The sequence below is a fragment of the Podarcis raffonei genome, chromosome 5 (assembly GCF_027172205.1).
Source record: "Podarcis raffonei isolate rPodRaf1 chromosome 5, rPodRaf1.pri, whole genome shotgun sequence".
NCBI lineage: Eukaryota > Metazoa > Chordata > Lepidosauria > Squamata > Lacertidae > Podarcis > Podarcis raffonei.
This window is the reverse complement of record NC_070606.1, coordinates 25,336,825-25,345,465: the sequence shown is the minus strand read 5'-3', so window position 1 is coordinate 25,345,465 and position 8,641 is coordinate 25,336,825.

The following is an 8,641-nucleotide window of genomic DNA, read 5'->3' as shown; positions in this document are numbered from 1 at the left end:
GACAAGCAAAGTGAAATCACAAGCCTATTGATTGGCTATTGTGACTTCTGTAATAAAAATAGATCATTACCAAAGCACAGAACATCCAAAAACAAAGATACATGCATCTTTACCCTGACTTAAGGTATTTGACTTACCCCACATTGTTTTTGTTTTTGTCATTTGTTTTAAACTGATTTTAATGTTGTGTTTTAAATTGTTGTGTCCTGCGCTGGGAACTTATGACAATGTCAGTAATAAATCAAGATGATAATATGATAAGTTGACACTTGTAAAAAAATAGAAAATAAAATCAACAGCCATCCCAACAGCTTGTAAGTTTTAAGACTGTTGCCTGTTTCAAACATTCCTATGGATCACCTACTTGCTGAGAGGCTAAACAATCTAGCTCATATGTGGGGGGGGGGGTTTGGTACCTTGAAATGATCACACTTGAAAGTGGGTAGGATAAAATGAACAAACATTGTTCATCCTGAAATAATTCCATTTAGAAAGCTACTTGAGGATGCCCTTCGGCTCTTAGAAAGAGCATTGTTGTCATGTGTAAAGTGAGGAGATGAACTTTGCTCATGGCTTTTGGGTAAATAAACAGGGACAGAAAAGAATTGTCAAAACTAGGTGAGGTGGGTACCCAAAACTGTGATCTGGGGTAGGGGCGGGTGGGACGATATTGGGTGGTTGTTTTTATTTTGATTATATATTTTGTGGTTTTATATTTTGATTTTTTTTCTGCGAACCGCCCTGAGACCTCCGGGTATAGGGTGGCATACACACACACACACACACACACACACACAAAATAATAACCGCCATGTGTCAATTTCCCTCCTCTGCCTACTTCCCACACTTCAAGTAGGCAGGGGCGGTGGTGGAGGGAAGCCTAAGGCTTCTTCTGCCCTTCCTTCCTGCCAACAGGAACTCTGGGAAATGTAGGTGTTTTTCTTCCTCCTCGCTCACTAAACAGAAGTGGCTGGAACCTATAGAATCATAAAATTGTAGAGTTAGAAGGCTCCACAAGTGTCATCTAGACCAACCCCCTGCAACACAGGAAACTAAATAAATTAATCTAGCTACTTTTTGCAGGAAGCTGGAGTAGGCAGGCTGCCTAAGTGAGCAACTGATACGATAATCTTTATTGTCATTGTCCCATACAGAACAACAAAATTGAAAAAATCTACATCAGACATTCAAAAACCAACAAGCCTGCTATCCCAGCTATCCCAGCCTGGTTAGCCCCCTAAAAACTCTGATACCCCCTAATTAAATACAATATATTCCCCCAGAGACTACCTTACACTGCGTTTAAAACCAAAATCGCATTTGGACAAAAACTGTTTCTCAGATGGCTAGTCCTAGTCTTTATAACCCTGTACCTTCTTCCAGAAGGCAGAAGCTGAAAGAGATCATTTCCGGGGTGCGCACTATCTCTGCCGCTTTCTTATGACACCTGGAAGCAAAGATTTGATCCAAGGCGGGAAGAGTACACACTTAGGCACACTTGGGGCAACCAGAGACTCCTGAAGCCTGTGGGTCAAGGCTCTAAGGCCCATGGGCAGGGTAAGAGCTCCCTTTGGTGCCAATGTGACTCACTTGCCTGACGTTTTGGGATCCCAGGAAAGTTTCCTTACTCGCTTTCAGAAGTGTGGCTGGTGTCACGGACTGGTTGGACGCAGAGGAATGGTGATAGTAACCCCCTGGGGAACCCCCAAGGGAAGAAGGCTCAGAGCCAAGGGGTTGGTGGTGGGACAATGATGAGAGGTCAGAGGGAGAAGAGAGAGAAGACTGGGAGGAGGGGGTGATCTTGAGGCCCTAGCTAGAAGCAGAGGCCAGTTTGTTGCTTCCCATCAGCTCTCCACTGAACAATGGCATAATATATTCTCATACTACCACTAAACCTTTTGGTTCAGCAATCTGTATCAAACTGGACACATGCATTTGGGCTGCTGGGCCTGTGACATGACTCCGTGCAGGTGAAGCCTTCAGCAGAACGTTAGCAAACACATTCCCTCCCCAACAAGGAGGGGAAACAAACATTTTTGGCTTCTCTGCAAAAAAACAACCTGTCGCTTGCCCTGGTTCCAAGACACGGGCCTGCCTGCCTTTGTTTTCTGTCCATTTTGCTCCAACAAAATAGACTAGATTCTTGGGGGGGAAAGCACCGGATGATTGCTCATTCAAGGGCTGCAACATCAAAGGCTGGTTGGTCCTTGAGACGCACCAAGAACATAAGGTCAGGTGGCAGCATTTTGAAAAGTCAAGTCACAAACACTTTGGTAGAGAAAGGAAGACACTTAAAGCCATCTGAATGAGGGTGAGGGTGGTGTGTGGCTTAAATGGTTTTACAATTCAATTTTCCAGTGGTTTAGGAAAGGTTAATATAACTCTTTTCCTTCCTTTGAGATGCAGTTTACAGGCCAGACCATTCAGGATCGTAATAGTTCCTTGCAACAATATAGATATAGATATATATTCAGTGCTTTTTTTCTTTAAAAAAAAAAGGTTTAGGGGTACTCTCATTTTCCTATTCATATTAAATACTGCCCCTCAGTGAGGCCAAACTTAGATTCACAAAATGTTTAGGGGTATGTGTGCCCCCCCAAAGCACTGTATAGATTCAGTTCCTGCCACTGGATCATTTCATATTTTTACTCCCATTTCCTTAGGCACAGTGAGAAAGCCGCCTCAGGCAACTGACTTTTGGCATCGTGAGAGGGCATCAAATCATGGGCATAGCCAGGATTTTTGTGGGGGGGGGGGGCAGACCTTTTGTTGGGGGGGGGAGAACCTCAGTTTGCTATATATTTTTAAAAATTTCTATTGATTGGGGGGCAGCTGCCCCTGCCTGCCACCCCCCTTGGCTACGCCCATGTATCAAATTGTTCATTATTTTTTTCTGTTCTTCTTGTGTTTTCATTTGCTGAGGGCGGGGAGAGATGCTTATGGGATTTTCTGTCTCAGGGGCCAGCCTTGGGTATTATTGATGCCTTGACTGGGGAAGGCATTTGCCACTCTCCCCTGACAGCAAATAAATAAATAAATAAATGTTCACAGGAACATGAGCTGCTGCCTTCTGCCATTGGTCTATATAGCTTAGTATTATCTACACTGACTGGCAGCAGCTGTCCAGGTTTTCTCCTGCTAGCCCTAGCTGGAGATGCTGAGGAGATGCTGAGGGACCTTTTGCATGTGAAATAGGCACTATGCCTGAGCTACGGGCCCCGTATTCAGCTGGCCTTGGATGCAGCCTGCTTTAGGGGGGTTTACTGTATAAGGGCAGTCTCCCCTCCCCAGCTGACATGGTGATAGGTGCGTCACATAGTCTTCACACGTAAAGTGTGCCTAGACACATTTTTATAAAGGAGAAAAGCATATTTAGTGGCATCCTATTGCGTTGGTCTGCACTGACACCTAATGGGAAGCAAAGAGCATGGCAGTGGCTCTGGAGGAAATGCCGGGAATGTTTAACTCACATCTCTGTCCTCCGGTTCATTAAGAAGGAGATTGTGGTAATTCAAGGTGAAAATCATGTTAGACGCCTGAATTACAGTTAAGGCAAAGCTGTGAACTTATTATTCAAAAGAGGATTTGGGCTGCACCTTGAGTGCGTTTTTTTTTTTTATCATTGTCTTCAAAGGAGCACTGCTAAATTATACATCACCAAGCAGGTCCTTGACAGATGTAAATGCAGGGAAGCAAAGACTGCATTATAAATCGGAGCTGAGCAAAATGAAATTAAAATGTAATTGAATCGGGGTGGGGGGGAACCCTACAGAATGTGGGATCAATAAAGAACTGCCTGCATGTATTTATAGTTCCGCCCACACCCCAAAATGTTAGCAAGGTGGGATTTGGGGGGGGGGAGGGGAGAGCCAAAAAACAAAGAAGTTTGTTTTAATTGTTGTAGTTGTTGATGGAGGCAATTCATATAATATCAACACACACAAGAAGCATATTGTCAAAATGTCAAAGCTAAGGAACAGGCAAAATGCTTCGGGCACCTGGTTGCTTTTTCGTTAATGGAAAGCATAGCTATGACTTCATTTGAAAGCATAACAAAGGGCATGGACTGAGCAAACATGATGCAGAAACCTTGCTGAAGCTAAGCAGGTCTGGGTTTGGTCAGTGCTTAAGGTGCCCTTAAGGGCACAGTTCACCAGGACCTTCTCCTGTGCAAATCTTGACATGGGTGAGCACAGCCAATTTGGAGTAATGAATGGCTGCCATGCCCCATCAGCACTAGAGGACAGTAGTGGAGGGAGTGAGGGCGGGGACAAAATCTGCTGCCTCCCCATATTTTTAACGCAGGGGGAAACCCTTCATTTCAGGCCTTAACTGTGATTGGAAAGTGTCCATTCGTCTCAATGAGCTTGTGCAGCTGGACATATTGAAGGACTGTGTTTTCAATTTGGCTTAACAAATCTGAACTTCTGATATTCCATTTAAAATTCATTTAACCTGCGATCGTTTTTCAGTTTTCTTTTTTTAAAGGTTCTGTTCACAACACATTTGGAGGCGTAATAATCACAGACCCAACCATTTTGTTTTATATCCTACCTTTTCTTCAAGAAGCACAATGTAGCCTACACGTTCCTTGCTTTCCCCCCCTACTAACAGCCCTTTGAGATAGGTTAGACTGAAAAGTAGTGACTGGCCTACAGTTACCCTGAGAGATTCGTGGCTGAGAAGGTATCTGAACCCAGATCTTAAAAAGAGATACAGTGGTACCTCGGGTTACAGGCGCTTCAGGTTACAGACTCCGTTAACCCAGAAATAGTACCTCGGGTTAAGAACTTTGCTTCAGGATTAGAACAGAAATTGTGTGGCGGTAGCGGGAGGCCCCATTAGCTAAAGTGGTACCTCACATTAAGAACAGTTTCAGGTTAGGAACGGTCCTCCAGAACAAATTAAGTTCTTAACCCGAGGTACCACTGTACATCAACAGGCCCTGGAATTCGTGGTGAAGCCAAGTTGGGATGCCGTAATGCAATTAAGTACAAGGAAGCAGTCAGTGCCTCAATTAGTATTTTGCTTCATTAGCCGTAATGGGGAAGCCCAACATTCTCAGCTGGCCCTGTCAGTTAATATTAACCACCGACTTCAGAAAGCACTATAATAACAGAACAGAAATGGAATCCCACAGAGACACCAGCAGTACTTGACAAGGAATGCAAATATCCCTCCATCCTCGGTTCACACCACTCTAGGGCTTGTTGGAATACTCCAAAGAGAACAACAGAGCTGCATGCCGTAGGTTGTTTTCGTGACCTGCTGCCAGGATAAGAGCAAAAGGCTTGTGAAGACATGCGTGTACTGCGTTATTGTTACAACCCTTAATCAAATTAATCTGTCAAACCACCACTTTGTTTAGCCCAGCATTGTCTCTTCAGACTGCCAGCAGTTCTCTAGGTTTCTGGGCAGGAGAATTTTAACCCCTCCTGGTGCTAATTCTTCACATTTGGTGCCAGGGATAGAACCTTAGTCTTCGAGGGCCTCATTCTCCTCTGGGCAACTTTCTGAGGTGCCATTGATGGGTGGGGCCAGGGGCAAAAGTGGGCGGGACATCATGTAAATGATACACTAGTCAATTTTCTGCATACACGGACTGCCACGGACAGGCTAGCTGCTGAGGAGTGGCAGGGCTAGGGAACCTCCAAGGGAAGAAGGCTCAGTGCTTGGGGCGTGCTTGGGGAGTGGTGGTGGGATGGCGATGAGTGGTCAGAGAGACAAGGGAGCAGGCTGGAGGAGGTGTCGGAAGCTGAAGAGGTAACATGGTTTAGTGAGCAGGAAGAGGCTGCGGCAGAGAGCAGCCCAGAATCAGAGGCAGAAGCTGAGGCAGGAGAAGAGGGAGGCCAAGAGGCAGAGATCAGGCAGGCTGCTGAAGAAGTCAAGGAGTCCCACCCCCCTCCTGCTGTAACCAGCTCCTCCCCTCCCCACCCCAGTCTCCCAGAACTGGCAGAGGTATGAAGAGGGCAGAGCAGAGACAGACAAGGTGTTGGAGTCTGAGATTGCTTGGGAAGGAGCTGAGGAACAAGGAGACTCAGAAAACTGTCCTCGCAACTGCCTCATTGGGACAAGACCTGCTAGGAAGAGTTGCTGTGCTCACTGGGCCTGAGCTGTTTTGTTTCTTTGCATAAAGTGTTCCCTTTGTTGATACCTTGTGAGTTATTGCTGACCTGCTCCTGGTACCCGCCCTGAGGCTCACACACAGCTTTCCGTCCAGAGGAGAGTTCAAGGCACAATCAGAGTTCAAGGGCATATTCCAGTCAGGCAAAATACTTAAAAAGTGTGAAAAGCAGAGCTGGCGAGAGGGGTGGCCTGGGGAGGGGGTGTGGTGTGGAAAGAGTCCTGAGGGCCACATAGAGAGGCTGAAGGGCTGCATTTGCCTCCACCCCAGGCCTGAGCTTCCCCACCCCAGAATTGCTGCCTTTCTCATTCATTCATTCATTTATAAAACAGACTAAAACATAGATTCCTTCTCTGCAGGGAGATTCCAGTTTACAACTTAACATCCGCAAAACTACTGTGTCTGTCTAGTCGCAATCCCACGTCTCCTGAGGCCACACAGCCTCTGGCTTTACAAAATACCCCTTATTTAAACAGGAGTGCAGCGGAATGCTGTACTCAACCATGAACCTTTGTCAGCTAAAATTGACATAACTCAAAAGACAGTGATCATGCACATGACTGTCTTTGGAACATGAATAAAACATTTGTGCCGTTGCATTTTAAAGTAGGTTCCCTTTAAAGGTCTCTGTTAAACGCTTGCCATTTACACTAGGTGTGGATCCTGCTCATCAGGATCTAGTCAGGGAGAAACTGCTTCAAAGGAACCGGCGGCAGCAAATGGTTTCTGATAGCAGAATCTTGGAAGTCGAGATGTTCCTACCTGAAATATTAGTGCGTCCTTGTGCTGTAGCATGAACCAAGATGTATTCACTCGCTGATTCTTGCACTTGTTGCTCTCTGTGTGCAAAGTTGTAGTGGCGGTGGTTCTTAGTGGCTGAGGCGCGAGGTGTCTTGTCATAGCCTGTGTCAGCTCATCGAAAGTGCATGCCTCTATGTCCCTGGGTGCTATCAGACCTTCCAGTAGAGTGATGGCGGAACTTCCCATCACCGTCAGTAGCACATCCACCTTGTCTGCCTCCCTAGTGAAGCCTTGTAGTCAGACATAGCTCCTTCTTCAGCAGAGCCACTGTGGCCATTCTGTAGGATGGCTCATATCGAAGTCCGGTGGCAGCCGACTATGACTGGTGGCCATCCTCGGACCTGGAGCAGTTGCTTGTGCGATTGTGGGTGGTTGTGAAGACGCAGCAGGAGCGGTCTCATTTCCGGGACTATTTGCTGAGTCCAGCGTGGCAGAGAGGTTGCGCTTATTGCAAGGCGGCAGGTGGTGCTGCTGCTGTGCAGTCTTGGGCCTCTGGCAGCCGGCGGGAACTCATCAATCCCACCTTCGTCGCCAATATTAAATGTTCGGGAAAAGTCAGAATCCCAAGGCAATATAAGTTCCTCAACTAAGTTTATTCAACATTTGTCAGTGACAACAGCTCACTCATAGGAACACAAGAACCAAACTGACTGGACACACAATAATAATCCCAAGCATGAACTGACCGTTGACAGTTGACAGTTGAAAGTGCATGCGCTTAAATGCCCTTAGAACGTTCGTCTACCAACGCTTCTATGATTGGTTAGAACACACCTTGTAACATAAAATGTGTTAAACCCAATACATAGCAGTTTGACATATCTCCTACAAGCCCACTTTGACAGACCAATGGTTATCCTTAGGGAACTATACAAGATTTCTGTCCTCTTATTCAGGAAATGGTAGTTAAACAACATAACAGGAGCCTTGCTGGATCAGACCAAAGTCCCATCTATTCCAGTATTTCTCTTCTCACATTGGTTGCCTGAAAACCCCAAAGCAAGACGTGAGAGTAATAGTCTTCTCTCACACTTGTTCCCCAGCATCAGGTATCCAGTTCAGGGAGGCAGTATAGAGCCACCATCAACAGCAGCCACTAGCAGCTTTATCCTCCTGTCTAATCCCGTTTTTATTTCACCTACGTAGTCACAAGAAGTGTGTGTGTATGTGTGTCTTCAGTGCACCTTATGAGCTGCTGTAAGTGTGTGCTTTGTCAATAAAGAACTAAACTATTGGCCGTTTGTCCTGCTTGGGCTAGATATGCTCAGGACACCTGCTTTAGATGGGCGTTTCCGCGGGCTGACCAGGAGAGGCTGGGAGGCAGGGCCAGGCAGCTTTAACAGATGCTGCAGCAACTAACAAGCCTGGACACCTTTCTTCACGGTCAGCCCCTCGGACGATATATTTTGCCCTTGAGTTACGACCAGTATGCAAAACGCAGAAGGATTCTTTCCCAATGAGCTGAGAACTTCAGGGATACGGTTATAAATATGGCTCACAGTTCACTTTGGCCAACGGAGGGTCTTCCCTACTCATATGTACTCTCCTCACGGCTCCCTCGGTTCTGTATTCTGTGACCTGGAAAACTTCCAAGTAGGCCTGACGTGATAAACCGTAGCTGCTCCAAATGTCAGTGGAAACCGCATCCGTTTAATAGACTCCATTCACTGGCCCTGCGTTCCCAAGAATAACTCTTTAAATTGGCCTTGACAGTGA